The sequence below is a fragment of the Anabas testudineus genome, chromosome 1, assembly GCF_900324465.2.
Source record: "Anabas testudineus chromosome 1, fAnaTes1.2, whole genome shotgun sequence".
Classification (NCBI taxonomy): domain Eukaryota; kingdom Metazoa; phylum Chordata; class Actinopteri; order Anabantiformes; family Anabantidae; genus Anabas; species Anabas testudineus.
In genome coordinates this window covers 5,514,445-5,530,325 of record NC_046610.1, presented here as the reverse complement: position 1 = coordinate 5,530,325, position 15,881 = coordinate 5,514,445, and the positions used below count along the sequence as shown (strand labels likewise).

Here is a 15,881-nt window from a genome sequence, read left to right as displayed (position 1 = left end):
ATGTGAAATTAATCCTTAATTCCATTTTTATTGGAGGTTACTTCAACAAGTAAAGAAACTGGAGAAGGCTGTAGAGCCATAAAAATACAGAAGAATATTCTTCCCTAGATTTTCAAAACTATTTAATGTCAAACTTTTGATTCAGATCTCCACATCTAAAGCTTGAAAATATAAAAGCTCTACCTTCTCAGTAGGAGGTTATTGACATATTCTCCTCTACTAGGAGATCTAGCATGCTCAATAACAACCTGCCAGAGGATCAAGAAATGAAAAAATCAAGAAAGTGATTTGAGAACAATTGTTGGCAGCGATAAGACGTATTCATTAATTCCTGCACTTCATAAATATCTAATAAGTGGAGCACGATTCTTATTAGATAGATAATTAAAACCAAAATTAACACTGAAGCTATGACATGATCACCGCATGCCTTTATGACCCACTGCGCACGCTAAACCTACCATTGTGACTAGAGCATATAAAAAGTTCATCTGAGGTAGGCTGAAAAATCCAAAGACTAAACCTGGTAGATTACTGAAACATTACCTTAACCCTTTTCTGACCTCCCTCCCCACTACCCTGGTAGTAATTTTTCTGCAGTCTCTTAGAGCAGAGATGATGTGTTACTCTGCAAGAAGATAAAGTGAAGAGAGACTTAGAAGCAGGAATAGTAGATTCACTCACTGGGGTTCATTTTTTCATATTGACTTTTTCTTGCTTTTACTGCCTTTGAGCCAATAAGAAAACGGAGAAACGAAGGCAACTTCACTGACTTACACTACTTCTTAGCATGTCTATCAAAACCTAATGGTGCCCCATGAATCATGCAGCATCCACGGTGCATGTACTAACTTTCAGGTCAGCAGCTGGTTGCTACAGAATCCCCACAGAGGTTTCTTGGAGTGTTCTAGCCCACCTGCAAATGTGGAAAAGTTACTGAGATGTTTCTGCAAACTGAGATGGAGGGAAAACTCCCAGAGGTACCATTCTGCCTTCTCCATCCTCTGTCATGTTTCCACTAGCACTGTTACGCACTACACACTACTAGTCGGTACATCTCTGGAGTGTTCCTGCTATGCTTGTCTGTTAAATCAGTGAAGAGTGTGTGTCTGTCTCACATCTCATCGTGCACCAGCCTGTTTCCTCTATTAGAGATACAGTATGTCAAAGGGGCCTCTGGGCCTCATGGATTTATGTGTGTCAGTGTGTGTGTGTTTGTGTGTGTTGGGCCATTAAGAGTTTAGCCAAGAGTCCTGTCAAAACCTTGAGTAAACACACACAGAAGCTCATTTGCAGAGGACGCTCAACAATGAAAAGACAAGACAAACAAGGCGTGAAACAGAAAAAGACGTTATACGGTGCAACTGTTTGGATTGTGTGTGTGAGAGTGTCCTTTGTGTTTGTGTGAATCCTCTGTGTTCTGGCCTTATTTAGGCTCATTTACAGTAAACAGATGAGTTAGAAATTCTGTTTATGTGGTGTCAGGGGGGTGTAGGGGTAGTTGGAAACGTGGGAACGATGGAGAAAAGAGGCAGAGAAGCTCCGTGCATACAATGATCTATTTATCAATTCCCCATCCTGTTTCTCTCCTCTCCACCCATTCTCTCCACTCCTCCTCCTTTTTCTCCTCCTCTCCTGAATGGCCTACTTGCTTATCCTCTTCAAAGCCCTTTAAATTCAACTTAACTACACTTTTTCTTTGGCTGCTGCATCATTCCTCTCCCTTCCCCCTCCCCCCTTCATTTAATTTCTGTTCGATTGCTCATCTTCCCTGGTACAAATAAGATACAGTAGAGACAATTGGCTGCCTCTAGCTCATTCCCATTATTACTCCATCCAAATGTGTGTGTGTGTGTGTGTGTGTGTATGTGTAAATCTGTTTGTGTGTGCTGTTTGTTTCAGAAAGAAAGAAGCAATGAGGACAATACTGAGGGCTGTAATAACATGGGGTTGTTGTTTTCAACAGTACCCTGTTGCAATGCTTTAATTAATGTCTAAATATAGAGCCTTAAATAAATGCTTAGAGGCTGATTTGAAGAAATACTGCACATGTCAATTTCTTGAAGGCATATTTCTTAATTAAAAATGTTATTGTTGGAATTTAAGATTATGACAGTTTGTAGGAGAGATAGAGATAGAAAGGAAAGGATGGACAAAGACTAAGAGAGAAGGGAAATATATGTTCAAACAAGGATAAGACTCCATAACACCTGTTCTGTATATAACAGGTCTGAAATGTCCATAGCTATGAAATCAGGCTACATGCATGTAAAACTGAACTACAATGAGTTCAATGTCACCTTTTACAAAAAAGTAATTTATTGACAAAGAACAATGAACTATATCCAGTGACACAAATAGTACCTGTCAGAACAGAATATGAGCCTGAGAATATGAGTTAACTCATATTAAGTTGACTTAAACTAGATATAATTGGGGTGGGAGTTTTGTGTTGTTGATATTTAGGGTTTTTATGATAAACATTTGATGCTGTATCAGGACAGGTGTGTGTCTGTGTGAGAGAGGCTGATAAAAAGGAAGAGAAATGATAAATCTCTCTCCCCAATTTTTGTCAGAATTGTTCATCCTCCCCACAGTGGGTTTTGTTTTTGTATGAACAAACAGTAATCAGAGCAGGAAAACCCAGTGGGGGGGCAGGCTGAGAGGAAGAGAGAGAGGGAGAGTGGGTGGAATCATTACTGGGTGTACTGCTGTTTTCGGAGAGAGAGCGAGTGATGGAGGGAGAGAGAGAATGAGGGAGGGATTACACTGAAAGGATAACTCAAAGCTGATTGAAAGCCATGACGGGACCGCAGCATGTGACTGGCTCATGTAGATATTATGGTGTCATCAAGATCATAGTTTATTTCTCTGTAACACCCCTCAATCAGCAAAGCTACTAAAAAGCATGTGTTCAAATGTATATTTAGCAGCGCCGCACTGCTGGCTTCAGCCTGCGTTTGCACAAAATGTCAAAGTCTCCACGGTAAATATTGGATTTGGCAACAGTGATTTATAAAATTTTTGTTTATTGCCAAATAATTTATTGAGGCTTATTTCTAAAAAGGAAAGGAAAGTCTCATTTTAGTACAACATATACTTGGTGCTCTCTGTTTTGACTACAATTTCACCTGGTCTCACCATGTTGTATCTAACCTGGATAAGGAAAAAACATGTCCATTCACATGTAAGCAAATTGGCAAATTGTCAGTTTTAAAATTTGCTATATGTACATATTAAAAAACAAGATAGCAAGTTGTCAAATTGTTGACCTGTTCTTTTTAACGGCTTGTTAAAATTGTTGTGTGCCAGGTAGTTGGGTGGGACAGTCAGGGCGCTATCAGCCTGCTAGTGCTTGACTTTTGAGGTGCTTATAAAATACTGAATTCATTTTTTCATATCTCTATCCACAGGTTTTTTCATGTTAGATTTGTTCTCGTTCCCTTTTTTTATACATCCACTCTCGATCCTGGTTCAACAATACTGGCAAGCGTTGGCTGCTGTCAGTGGGGTGCACAGTGAATACCATTGTGTGGCTAAAGATACAGTCACACTGGGACTAGTGACTGCATATATTCACTCCATCTCACCTTCATTTCAGCTGAAGTCCTTATGACCGGCAAATTCAAGAACGTACTTTCTGTTCAATTCAATTTCCTGGCAAGCTCCAAAAAAAACATTACAAGTTGTGCCCACAGAAACTCTGATGCACTGGGTTTGAAAATGTACAAGTCATTATTGTACGAGTGTGTCATCGTGTTTTGGTACAGTATAATAGTACTGCTCAGAATCTATTTATCACACACATCACAATCATGACATTTATTTTCAAGACTAAGTGTGCGGCAGTTTAGTGATGCAGCAAGAGTAAGTTGTCAGGCCGGGGAAAATCTAATCTAAATGAGCCACTTAGGTTTAATGAAGTTTTGATTTCATTCGGGACAGAGATGTGTGGATGTCCTTTAATTTAAGATCAGTGTTTCTTATCGTCCCATAGGCATTCGTCTGACAAATGTCAGCAATCATTTTCAGCGGTATGTTCTTTTAAATTGTGTGCGAGAGCACAGCTCAGTATCAAACCTGAATATTTATTTGGCACTTCTGCAAAGTCAATACCCCAGAGTATAAAAGCTGTCAAGTGCTGAAAGCTGGCATTAATTCACTAATCAGATCTCAGATCTCATTTAGCAAAGTTCTTGTACAGTTGTTCTGTGTTTAGACGACATTTAACGAACTCCACATCACAAATTTTAATATTTCTCCCTTGAGACTCACAAATAAACAATATTGGTAAACAATCCTGACTCGATGACACTGCAAATAAGTTCTTTAGGGGGGAAGGAGAGTAATGTTCTCGCCCACACTCCACGGGACGCCCGTTCTGCTGCTCTGAAATAACCTGGGAAAAGGGAGAATGTGACACACCAAAAGAGCACTGCTTATTTATGGTTCTGTATACGTGTGCTTGTGTGATATTTGGGAAGGTCTTGGCAGTATGAGATACTGCAGCTATAAGGTTCTTACTCTTTTGGGAAAGGGGGGAGGGGACGGGGGAGCGGGTGAGATAGGAAGAAAAATATAGAAAGGGAGTCGGGGGGGCAGAGGGAGAGGTTGGTGTGTTTTCAGCTGATCCACTTCCTCCCTGATGTTGGCTCTCATTTGTCTTGGCTGGAAACTGAGTACAAGACTGGAATACTGATGACGGTTACTCTGCACCCCCCCAGCCTCCTCTCTTTCTACCTCTCTCTCATCTTCACCCCCTCCATTTATCCTCTCTACACATACGCTACATTCTGTCTGCTCAACTGATTTCCTGCCTCCTTTCTCTCTCCCCCCTTCTTACCCTCTCTCCCGATGCAGCTGCACTTCACCGACCCAAATTTCCCTTCCACTCCTCTCCTTCCCCCTCCTTCTATCCATCTTTCTATCTGACCTCACTCTACCTCTTCCGCTGCTCAGTCTATCGTTTACCAGCTACATTATCTAGCTCCATTCCTCCTCCCTCTTGCCTTTTTTTGCCCCCACCAATTCCCCATCTCGCCTCCAGCATCCCCACTGCATCCTGCTTGTCTTTCTTTCATTTGGCATCAGCCTCCTGTCCTCCTTGTTTGGTCTGCCTCCCATCACCTTTCTCTTTCTTTTTCTGTCTGTCTTTTTCGGCCCTGTGTGAATTAGTTCCTGGTCTATGTGGGTCACAGGGTTGATGAGACTTGAAATCAGAGGTTTGTATATGTGTGCGTATCTGTGACAGACGGCGAGAGAGAGAGTAGTCGAGGGAAATGGAAAGGAGCGTTACAGGGGCAGGAAATACAGTTTAGATTCTGTGCTGGTGGTGTCCAGTCGGGTATCATGACATTTGTGAAACCTTATCTGTAACAGTGATAACATTTATAGGACTCTAGATATCATGCCTTAACTATTTTTATATTTTTCTCACCATGACTTATGCAAATAATCAAAACAATCGTTCCCAAAACAGAAAGATCTTTCTCAATACCCCAAAGGTTAAATATATATTTATATATTTTTATATAACTTTGGGATCTTGATTAAGATCCCAATGATTCTTTTCAACTTTGGGATTAGATTCTAAAGACAACTCTATTACATTTTGGACTACAAATTCAGTGTTATAATTATTTAACCAATTTAATGCACAGTTTTAGTTTTGTTTAAACTATTGTGATAAATGTAAACTTCATTACTGAGTGTTTCAACAAAATCCCATTTTCTTTGACATTGAAAGTAAATGTGTATTAAGATAATTTACTTAAGAAAAAGTAAAACAGAGCAATGCAAAAGGACTCTATTACATGTCTTAATTAAAGTAGAAAAACGGGTACAAACAGGAAAACATTTACTTATGTGAGGTATTAGAGTTGACTGGCTCATATTTAGATTGGCACTTGGAGGAACCCAGTTAAAGAAAAAATAACACTCTTATTTATTTATTGTGGAAAAAAATGCATCTAAAATAGTTTAGGGTGTGGCAACAATATGTGAAAAGAGTATAAACAACTCTTTTTAGAACTCTTTATGCTCACAAGGTTGGAAAGGCTTAAACCAAGTCATGTAACATCATTGTTATCCTTCCCACAAGTGGTCGACCTGCAAAAATCAATGTTCATGAGTCCACTAGGAAAACAGTGACTGTTCACTATCACAAGCTGCCTTTGGACTACGACAGTTTGCAATCAGACAGGCTAAGAAGTCAGACTAGTTACTGAATGCACAGGTTCACATATTTTTGCAGCACACTAAAGATCAGATCATTTTCCTCAATAGATGATTGAACTCTTATGCATTTTTGCCTGATTTGTCTAATTCGATTCCCTTTAGCTTAGGACAATACTAGACTAACAACTTTCAAGCACTACTGTATGTTTGCATGCCAAACACTTTAATTGTTATCACCATGCATTTAGTCCACACAGTGAGGTGTGCTCACTGATAAAAACACATCTTAAAGATGACAAGGGCTCATGTTGTGAAGTGATATGAGAATATAACACATAATGTTCTTTAAATAGAGACCAAGTATAATGTTGCTGATAATTAATACTTCACTCTGGAACTGTTTGAATATTAAAAAATTGGTACAAACTCAACCTCTACGTCTTTATGTAAATTATACACAGAGGTTAATTATTATTCGTACTGTAGATGCCTTTTGGTATTATTGCAGTCATCACCGTGTGAACGCTAATGGTTTTATATGTTATATATGTGTATGTGTTCGAAAGCTTTATATTTTAAATCACACAGCTGTGAAGTTTATAGTAAATAAAAACAGATGTTAAGTGTGTGAGGCAGATACTGGATTTATCTGTGTTATTTCATATTTAGGACAATGGAAAGTGAAATACATTTCATCCTCAGTGTCACCTGAATTGCCTTCTTTCCACAGTAGGTACTCCCCTGGTGAGAGGATTTTTCGATCTCTTTCTTTCTTTCTTTCTTAGTCTCTTCCTTTTCTCTCTCTCTCACAGACACCCTGCTCAATAAAAAATGACGTGATTTATGAAAAGTGTCATCAGTGTTAGCTCAGAGGTACAGAGGAGCAGAGCATCTCATCCCACATCGAGTGACTTCCATTTATCTCCTGATGTCCAGGCTACTGTGGTGTCACACCATAAAAGTGGCATTGTTTGTTGTTCCTTTTTTCCTCCTCCTTTTCATTTCATATTTGTGGCGTAAATTGATTTATTGGTTCTTTGATAGACTCATTTATTGATTGGTCATGAGAAGGGTTCTACTGCATCTCAGTAGACAATAAATAAATAAATAAAAGTTTAATAAATAAAACTTTCAACATCACATCAAATCTCCGAGTTAAGGTTTTGCTTTACCTTGGCTGATCTGTCGTAGATCTGATGAGTTTTGTCAGCGAGACTATCTTTTTGCCTCCGCCTGAGTGTTCTTCCCTTCTCATTTCTCTGCAGCAGCGCGAGGCAAAGAGCAGCCATAAGGTTGTCTCTCTCAGAGCTCATTTTTACAAGCTCTGAATTTAATGAGCATCTGTAGCGAAGCAGTCGATGGTTTGCTGATGAGCAAGAAGTCGTTTGTTTTGATCATTCGCTATCTGGAACACTTCAAAGTTGGAAGTCTTGATAGATTTTCGATGGAATGAAGTGGCAGGAGAACTCCACGGTAGTGATGAACAAGGACACTTTCCTGAAATGTCAAATCAAAGTTGTGGTGACAAAAAGTAAAACTCTAATTTAGCATTATTGAAGTAAAACAGAAGAAAAATGTCATAAAGGCAAAAGGGGCAGTAGTGAACTGGCTATCTGTGTGATCTGAAAACAGTTCCAGTCTACCCGTGGACTACACTGCATTCAACCAATAAAGTGCCCAGTTTTTCGTTGTAAAAATTAAACTTTTATCTTCCTCTAATTTTCTGTTTGTTCTGAACTATGATCAAAACACTGCTGTTAAGTTTAAGTTGAAAAGCTGAATGTTTTCTGTGCACTTAATTAGTCCAATATAAAAAACTGAACAGAGAAATTGATGTATTGAGTATTTTTGGTGGGTAAAGACAACAAAATGTTATTTTGTTTGTGCTTGTGTTTGCAAGTTAATCTGGGCAAATTAATTATCAGAGGAGTCTCAATGATTCCACTGAGGAGAAGTAATGAAAGGCTAAAATAGAAAAGTGGTCAGATTCTATCTAGGTGCACATTTTGTTGTCAATTAAAGTTATTTTTAAAAGAAAAGTAAGTGAAACATTAATGTTTGGTTTAGCTAAGTGTTTATTTTCAGTTCAAGGGGAGTCTCTGATTTAATTAAGTTAAAACAACATTTCATCCCTGACAACAGATTGAAATATGTACTTCCAATTTATAACTTCCTGTTAGCGGCGTGTTGTCTGTGCATCTCGATAGATGTTACGTGATTAAGTGACATTTAAAGATGCAAACTGTGGCATCTCAGTGGCATCTAATGACGCTCAAAGTTGCATTTAAAAAAATCTCAACAGTGACGTCTCTTTCTGAATTTAGCAACACAGCTAATCACAATAATCACCAGACTGTGTTGTGAACACTTTCTTATTTCTGCACAGAGAAAGGGACATAGTGTGCAGATGTTGTTTTGAGTGAACAGCCCCTTTAACAAATGATGTTGGCCTGAACATAATGTAACTGGCAAGCCCTGCGTCTTTATAAATAACAATCCTCTGTAGCGTCATTCATCTACAACCACTTGTCCATGCTCTTTGAAATCTGTCGGTTTCTCTCTCCTCCACGCACTCACACACTTCCTCCCCTCTCTCCCGTCAGCCTCTGTCTCTGTAATTCACATTATTTTAATTCATCTTTCATCTTTGCTGTTTTATTCCAACTTAATCTATTATTCACAGCTGGTTTTAAAAATGTAACAGAGCGAAGGTCACTGATCCGTGCTTGCTCCTCACTGGCTCATACAAGACACTACACACTACATACTACACACACACACTCGTCATAGTTACACAAACACTAACAAACAAATGTGCAAACACACGTATCTATAAAAAGAAATTAGTGAGGGACACAAAGGCAGAGACGGAACATGATAGGATTCCAGGAATTTAAAGACCTGAGACCAAAACAAACCTGGAAACCCAGAAAAACTGAAGAATTAGGTTCTTTACCATACTCCAACTCCAATATCAAGAATGTGATGCAAAGAAAATTCAATATTTACAGTATGTCACAATCAAGCAGGAAAATACATTAGCTTTTTCATTTTTTTAAATCCCCTATCCATACTTGCTTTCATTGTATTTTTTAATGATTTGGTTTGTTTTTCTACATTGTAGCTATGAAGAGACCATTAGCATTAGCATTTTACCGTCAACCTTTTCCAAAAACCTCAAACAACATTTAAACAAATTGACACATGTATACAGTATATAACCCCAAAGGTTAAGCGTATACTGTCCTGCTTAAACTTTAGTCTTCTCTGAATTACATAATAGGACCCTGCTTTTATTTTTTTTTCAACAGTGATTGTTTTTTTTCTAATTACTTTAATAATTTAAGTAAGCAAACCAAATATGCATTTCAGAGACAGCAAAGGATCAAGAGGATAAAAATCTTAGACAGAAAGACAGAAGGAAAGACATTTTCAAGCAAAGACAGGACGAAAATGAGAATAAGAAAGAGGGCAGGATGGGAAGAGGATTGGACAGATGCTGCACACTGAGCCAGCAGATGGTGAAGTTGGAAGGAAAAAGGGAAACAGGGGAGAGAAATAAACAAAGAGGCAAAGGGAGAGAGTCGTCGACATAGAGTAAGAGACGAGGACGAGAAGTAATGGGAGAGAAAGCAAGCAGAGGGCGAGATAAAAGTTGTTTTAAGAATCCACAGAAGCTGAGGAGGACTAAAGAGAAGTGCTGGAGAAAACACATGAAAACACACACTCACATGTACTCCTACACGTAAAGTAGCAGATTAAATGGGATCACCAGGATGAACAACTTAAAGAAGTGGGTGACACGCCTGAAAGATGTACGCAGAATGAAGTGTACAGAAACAATCACCTCTCTGATCTATGCATAGAAGCACTGAATTCTAATTGCCTCCTTTATACACCAATTAAATGACAGTATCTGTCACCATGACAGCTCATTAGCAAATCAGCATCCAGCTTTGAGGCAGTGTGTTTTCAGGTGTATGTGTGAGGGCGTGTTTGTGTGTTTTCCCGTGACTGCACGCAGCAGTATCGCCTCATAACTTTGCCCAGTGTGCAAAAGCCGATCGCTGACCCGAACGAGTTTACAGCTGTGTGTCTGGGAGAGCTGCTATTAGCAGGAAATGGAAAATGTTTGTTTGTATGTTTGTTTGTTTTCTGCTCTTGTTGTTGTTGTGACTGTGCATGCAGATAGACAAGAGAAATGTGAGCTCTGAATCATAGCGTTTTGTATCTGCGGCCGCTTCTGAATCCATTTTCATTTGTTTGGAGGAGAGATTAGCTCCATGCCTGGCAAAACATCGTGGGGCGACGCAGGGAAGCGGGTTTGACATCCTGCCAGACAGGGAAAGACTCAGCAGAGCATGCTGGGAGTAATGACTAAGAACAATGGCATTTTGCCTCATAACCAAGGGAGTTCAATTATGATCTGTGTTGCCTCAACTCTCACTGTACTTTATATTAAAGTCCAACTGAAATTAAATTGCATTGTTTTTTTTTTCTATTGAAGCTTATAGACATCCTTTGTAAATTATACTAGACAAAATCTTTACCCAAATGAAAGAAATTAATATTTTATATTTTCTGGTTCATGATTGCGCCTTGGGTCTATGGATATACCAGATTGAAATTCATGGCATATACCCAATCATGAAGCAGTCATTATTACTTTTCTGTCACTGACACACACTGACTAAAGGCCCCAACACAAATAGAGCCACAAACCTTTCACTGCAGCCCACTTTATACTTTATAGCTAATGTGATTAATTTATAGGCATGGAAACATTTATTGTCCTGCACCACAGCTCAATGAAAGAGCTGAGGAAATGACACTGTCTAATTCATTGTACAGCTTAGAGTCAGCTTTTCAATTTCCAACAACTTTTATTACACAGGAACAGTCGTATTCATTGTATTTTTAGCATTTGCATCTTTTTATGAAGATTTTCTTCAACGTTAAAACATGAGAGGCTTCCAGGTCATTTCACAGTAACAATACTAAAATCATTTCAATAAAAAAAGAAAAAGAAACAATACCCGTCAACCTCAGCCACGACTGCTATAGAGAAGAAACAGTTTGGATTATATCCAGAAAGATTTGTTGCTGCAAGTGGAAATAAAGAGTGCAGCTTGAATTTTAGCTTCAGTTTACTGTTAGCTGTACAAGCAGCAGAATTTTAATGTCAACAGCTGGTGATTATACTGTACACCGTGAACAGCTTTAGGTCCATACAAGCCTTGAAATTCTCCAACTGTCACTTGCAAAGGAAAACGAAATTTGGTCTGTATTATATTGTATGTCCACGTCTGTGCTCGCTCAGCTGCCCACTCAGAGGCTCGAAGACTAAAAGAAGCACTTGTGACACGTCTTAAACTTATCTTTTCTTTCTTTGAGTGTAAAAGTCCGACCTTGTTTTTACATTTTCAGCACTGACAGAGAATCAGCGTATACCTGTGTCTGCAGAGTGGAAAGGGAAGTGTCATCAACTCTAAGTGCTACCTCATAGTCTGCACAAAAAATTCCTAAACTAGCTCTTTCCCCTGTAAGCAGCCCACTTGTTCCTCACTTCGTTTGGCCTGGCTGCCTGCTTGATTGTTTTCATCACACTCCACACCTCCTTCAGACTGTTTTGGCTGCACATTATTCTCTGTCCTCTCCTGGTAGGTGTTCTTCTCATCCTCCATTCTCCTCTTTAACTCCCTCTGGACAGAATTAACTTCCTTCCTGTCCTGAAGCCACAAGAGCGCTCTTCTGCCTATTTAGAAAGCGCATTTGATGGCTTTTGTCATCCAGAATTTGTCCTTTGGAAAACAGTTTCTTTTATCGAAATCTTAAGTGTCCACACAGGCACTGAAGTAATCCGTAATGCCATTGGAGAGTGCTTTGATGTCCCACAGAGCAGGTTTGAGTGTGTGCATTTATTAACAGTGCTGTAGATCAGCACATACTGTACCCCTGAGACCAAACAATCACAGCCCGACTTGACTGCAAAGAAGGATCATGAACAGCTTCTCCCCCCAAAAAAAAAAAAACCCACAAAAACACCCATATTTCACATATTGTCTAGTGTCTCTTCCAACACTTCCAAAAAGTGTGTGACGTTAAAGTCCACCACAGCATCTCCCCTACCTGCTGCTGTTTGTTTATCAGCTGATAAAGATTCATCATCATGTCCGCCACCTGAAACGGCACATTCATACAGCGTGGAGCCAAAAATCTTTCACTTTGTTATCACTCTCCACAGCAACAAGGAAGTGTGTAATATAAAGAAAGAGAGGATGCAGTTCCTTGTCTTTTGAAACTGTGCACACATTTTTTAAGTTATTCGATGTGGCTGAATTAACAGCATTTCTGTCTTGTATTTCATGATGTGTAAAGGGTATGAAAGATCAAGGAAGGAGAGGAATGAAATAATGAAAACTGAATTTGGTTGAGGCCAAGCAAACATTGAAGCATGCATTACGGCGCGACCCACAGTTTTTGTGGATAAAGAAGGTTAATTCACCAACTCAACAATATCTTGCATCACACCATTGAATAGAAATACAAGCATTCACCTTCTTAAAATTCCCTCATTCTAATGTGCTTACAAATGGAGTTTGCCCTTGTTAAGATCACTAACAGCAGATCACATTAAAACAACATCTAAATGAAACGTATATCACATGGTAAACATGTTGCTTTAAGCAGTCAGGAGAGCTGACATTCACAAGAGTCAGACCAAGGCTGCTATGACCAGCTCACTGCGCCCTGAGCTTGCCCGCGGCCAACCTGATTTTTTATTTTTTTTTTTCACCACAAATCAGATATCCCCCACTGCAGACCTCCCACTGATGCAGACCAGCTGAGTCTGACTCACCCTCCTGCTCCTGGGCTCACTGGTCACTGTGTTTCTAGCCTTTACAGACACTAGTCTGTGAGGATAGCAATAAACACCCAGCTTCTCTCTCTCTGCTGTCCCCTCTGTTCGCAGTCAAGGGGATTCGGAGGAGTGAACCGCACTACTGATGCATAAGGAATCGCTGAAGTTCGCTCTCTGTGTGTCTGTGACAGTTCAGTAGTAGTTGCTATGTTTAGCTAATTTGCCAGCAGTAATGCATCAGAGCCTCAGTTTTTAGTTATTCTTTGTTTGTCAGCAAGCTTCTCATCCATCTCTCTCTCCTGTGTTTTCCCTCTTTGAGTCTGTTTTTCTTTGCTTTTCTAATGCAGCTACCAGACCTCCTCTGTTTCCTCTTCCGCTTCATGCTGCTTCACCTGACTGATCTTCATCTGGGTTGTTTTCAGTGAGATCTTAATGTCAAATGACGTAGATAATCGCCAAGTGGACTGAAGCCAGAAATGATTTCAGAGAGAAGCTTTCCTTTGTCTAACGGTGTGTGTGTGTGTGCGTAATGTTTGTCTTCATTGCCTGCAGTGATTAAAGAACATTTGTGATATTTGTGGTGAAAAACCGACCTCTGGAGTAGAGATCAGAGCTTGCGAGCTCAGGGATGTTGACTAGATGTGTCACTGTTTATTCTGTCCAGCAGGCTCAGAGGACTGCATGGACGCACACAAAGACACGTCAATATCGCCACAGTATCATTCAGCTGTCAGTAGCACTTAACAGCTATTCATCTGGAACAGTTTGCTGTTCCGTCTTTTAGCTCAGGCCTCCTCTCATTTCCCAGCATCTCTCTTTGGTCTCTCTCCCTGTTGGTTCTGTCCATCTTTACAACCTCGGGCCCAAACAGCTCTCTTGTTAATAAAAAAAAGAAAGAAGCGTAGCTGCAGTTTGCGGATGTGTGTGTGTGTGTGTGTGTGTGTCGCGCAGTAGCAGCCTTGTTTATTTCCATAAGTTTTTTTCCTGTTTTCTTTCCTTTTGATCGTCCAAGTAAAAGTAGATTTAATAGATTAAGTTCCAAATAGAGATGCAAGTGACAGAGATGATTTCACTTAACATCTGGCTCCTCTGGGACTTCCAGTAACTCTCTAAAGACTTGATTTGACTCAAGACTCGAAATCAAAAATATTCAAGTCTCAAGTTAGTTTTTTCATCTGGTTAAATTACAGAAAACAGATGAAACATATATTCATTAGATCTGTTTTTTGAAGGGACAGGTGCTCAGATCAAGTAAAAAACCTCTTGCCATACTATTGCTTCACTACTGTTTAGTCTGTTCTGCACTGACAACAGGTCATGTCAGGGAAAAGATTGCTGAATCAAATATAGCTGTTGCTCTGATGACGACATCTTCTTCCTAAATTATACCATCAAGATGATTGGATGCAGCAAAAGGCACCTTGCAAAAAGCAACACGACCAGACGAGTCAGATGAGTGCATGCATAATATAACTATTCAGTTAATTTGCATTACATTATCATTCAAAATGTAGATAATCAGATTTAGCTCACATAATTAAGATTTTTAAATCTAGTTTATAATGTACCAAAGACACTTGGCATTTTGAAATATGCTCCAGGGCAAGCAAACAACACTTGATCATGAGGACTAGGTTTAATAGACTTGAAGGAGTGGACAAAAATTGACTGTTCACTAAATCCTTCAGCTGAACAGTGATTATCAAAGCACACTGTAGCTTAGCAGCCAAGGTGCAGCAGGTCTGCACAGCTTTGTATCTCTCCACACGATGAACAGTCTGCATGTTCACCTTTCCAAGTTCAAAAATACGACAAAAACCCAGTTCAGGACTATAACTTCCACTATGAGACTGAGTACCAGTATAACATGTGATAATAGGCTGCAGGAGGTCGTTCATACTGTGGTGGAAGTAGGAGGTGAACAAAACTAATAACAACACTTCACAGTAACCGTAGCTGTCAGTGCATCCAAATGATTGAAGCTTATTTTACATCCCTTCAGCTCTACACACACACACACACACACACACAAACACAGAGGAGTCTACTTGACATTTAAAGATGAGCAGTCATGTGACAGAGAGGACAGAGGTCGTACACTCTTTCCATATGAGATTGTGTTTTCCCTGCGAGGCCGAGCCACGGATTAGTCTTGGAAATTGGAGCTCTTTCTCGCCGTCACCCTCTGTCTGTCCATCATTGACTTGCCAACTGTCAGATGTTGCTGTCATCCTCAGTCGTCCCTTCATCTGTCTCTCTAATGGGAATCCCCCTCTGTTTTCTCTTCACTCAGCCCTTGTTTCAACACTCCCTCACTTTTCTCCTCTGTGTCCAATGTCTCTCCTCCCCCTCTGACACAGATAAAGCTTCGAGGTGTCCTATTAATTGTGTTATATAAATCTAATTCTCTTTAGCACAGTAACCATCAGAAAATGCTGAGTTCAAACCTCTTTTCCACTGCTGGGTTTTCTCTTTGTGTAGCCTAGCTGCCCCTGTTTCAGACTTTTAATGTGGCTGTGACTGTCAGACTGTGCTGATTTTCAGATATCGCTCACCTTTGTCATTCTAACCACCCTCTGTCTCTACCCACCCCATCTTTTCCCTTTCCCCCCATTTCGATCTTTTTGACAGTGATGTGAAAAGTGAGCCCAGACTGAAGGCTCAGCTGGTTCGGAGAGGTCCTCCATCTGAAAAGGTAAAAAGTTTTCCTCTATCCGCTTTGCCTCTGTTTTCCATTCCGCTCTGTCTCTGCTTCTGAACGCCAAACTTCTCTGCTAGACGTGTAGATGTCAGCAGAATATAAAACACCGCTTTAAATCCAGACAGAAAATGGCATGCAGCA

At 39.8% G+C, this 15,881-nt stretch overlaps 1 protein-coding gene across 1 annotated transcript in view; it reads left to right on the top strand.

Annotated features, from left to right (window-relative positions):
* The window catches only part of elfn1b (extracellular leucine-rich repeat and fibronectin type III domain containing 1b), a 94,044-nt gene that overhangs the window by 46,929 nt on the left and 31,234 nt on the right, over nucleotides 1–15,881 (top strand). Inside the window, exon 2 of the mRNA XM_026359052.1 lies at nucleotides 15,671–15,734. The gene's annotated coding sequence lies outside the window, so the exon portion shown is untranslated. The remainder of the gene's footprint in view (nucleotides 1–15,670; nucleotides 15,735–15,881) is intronic.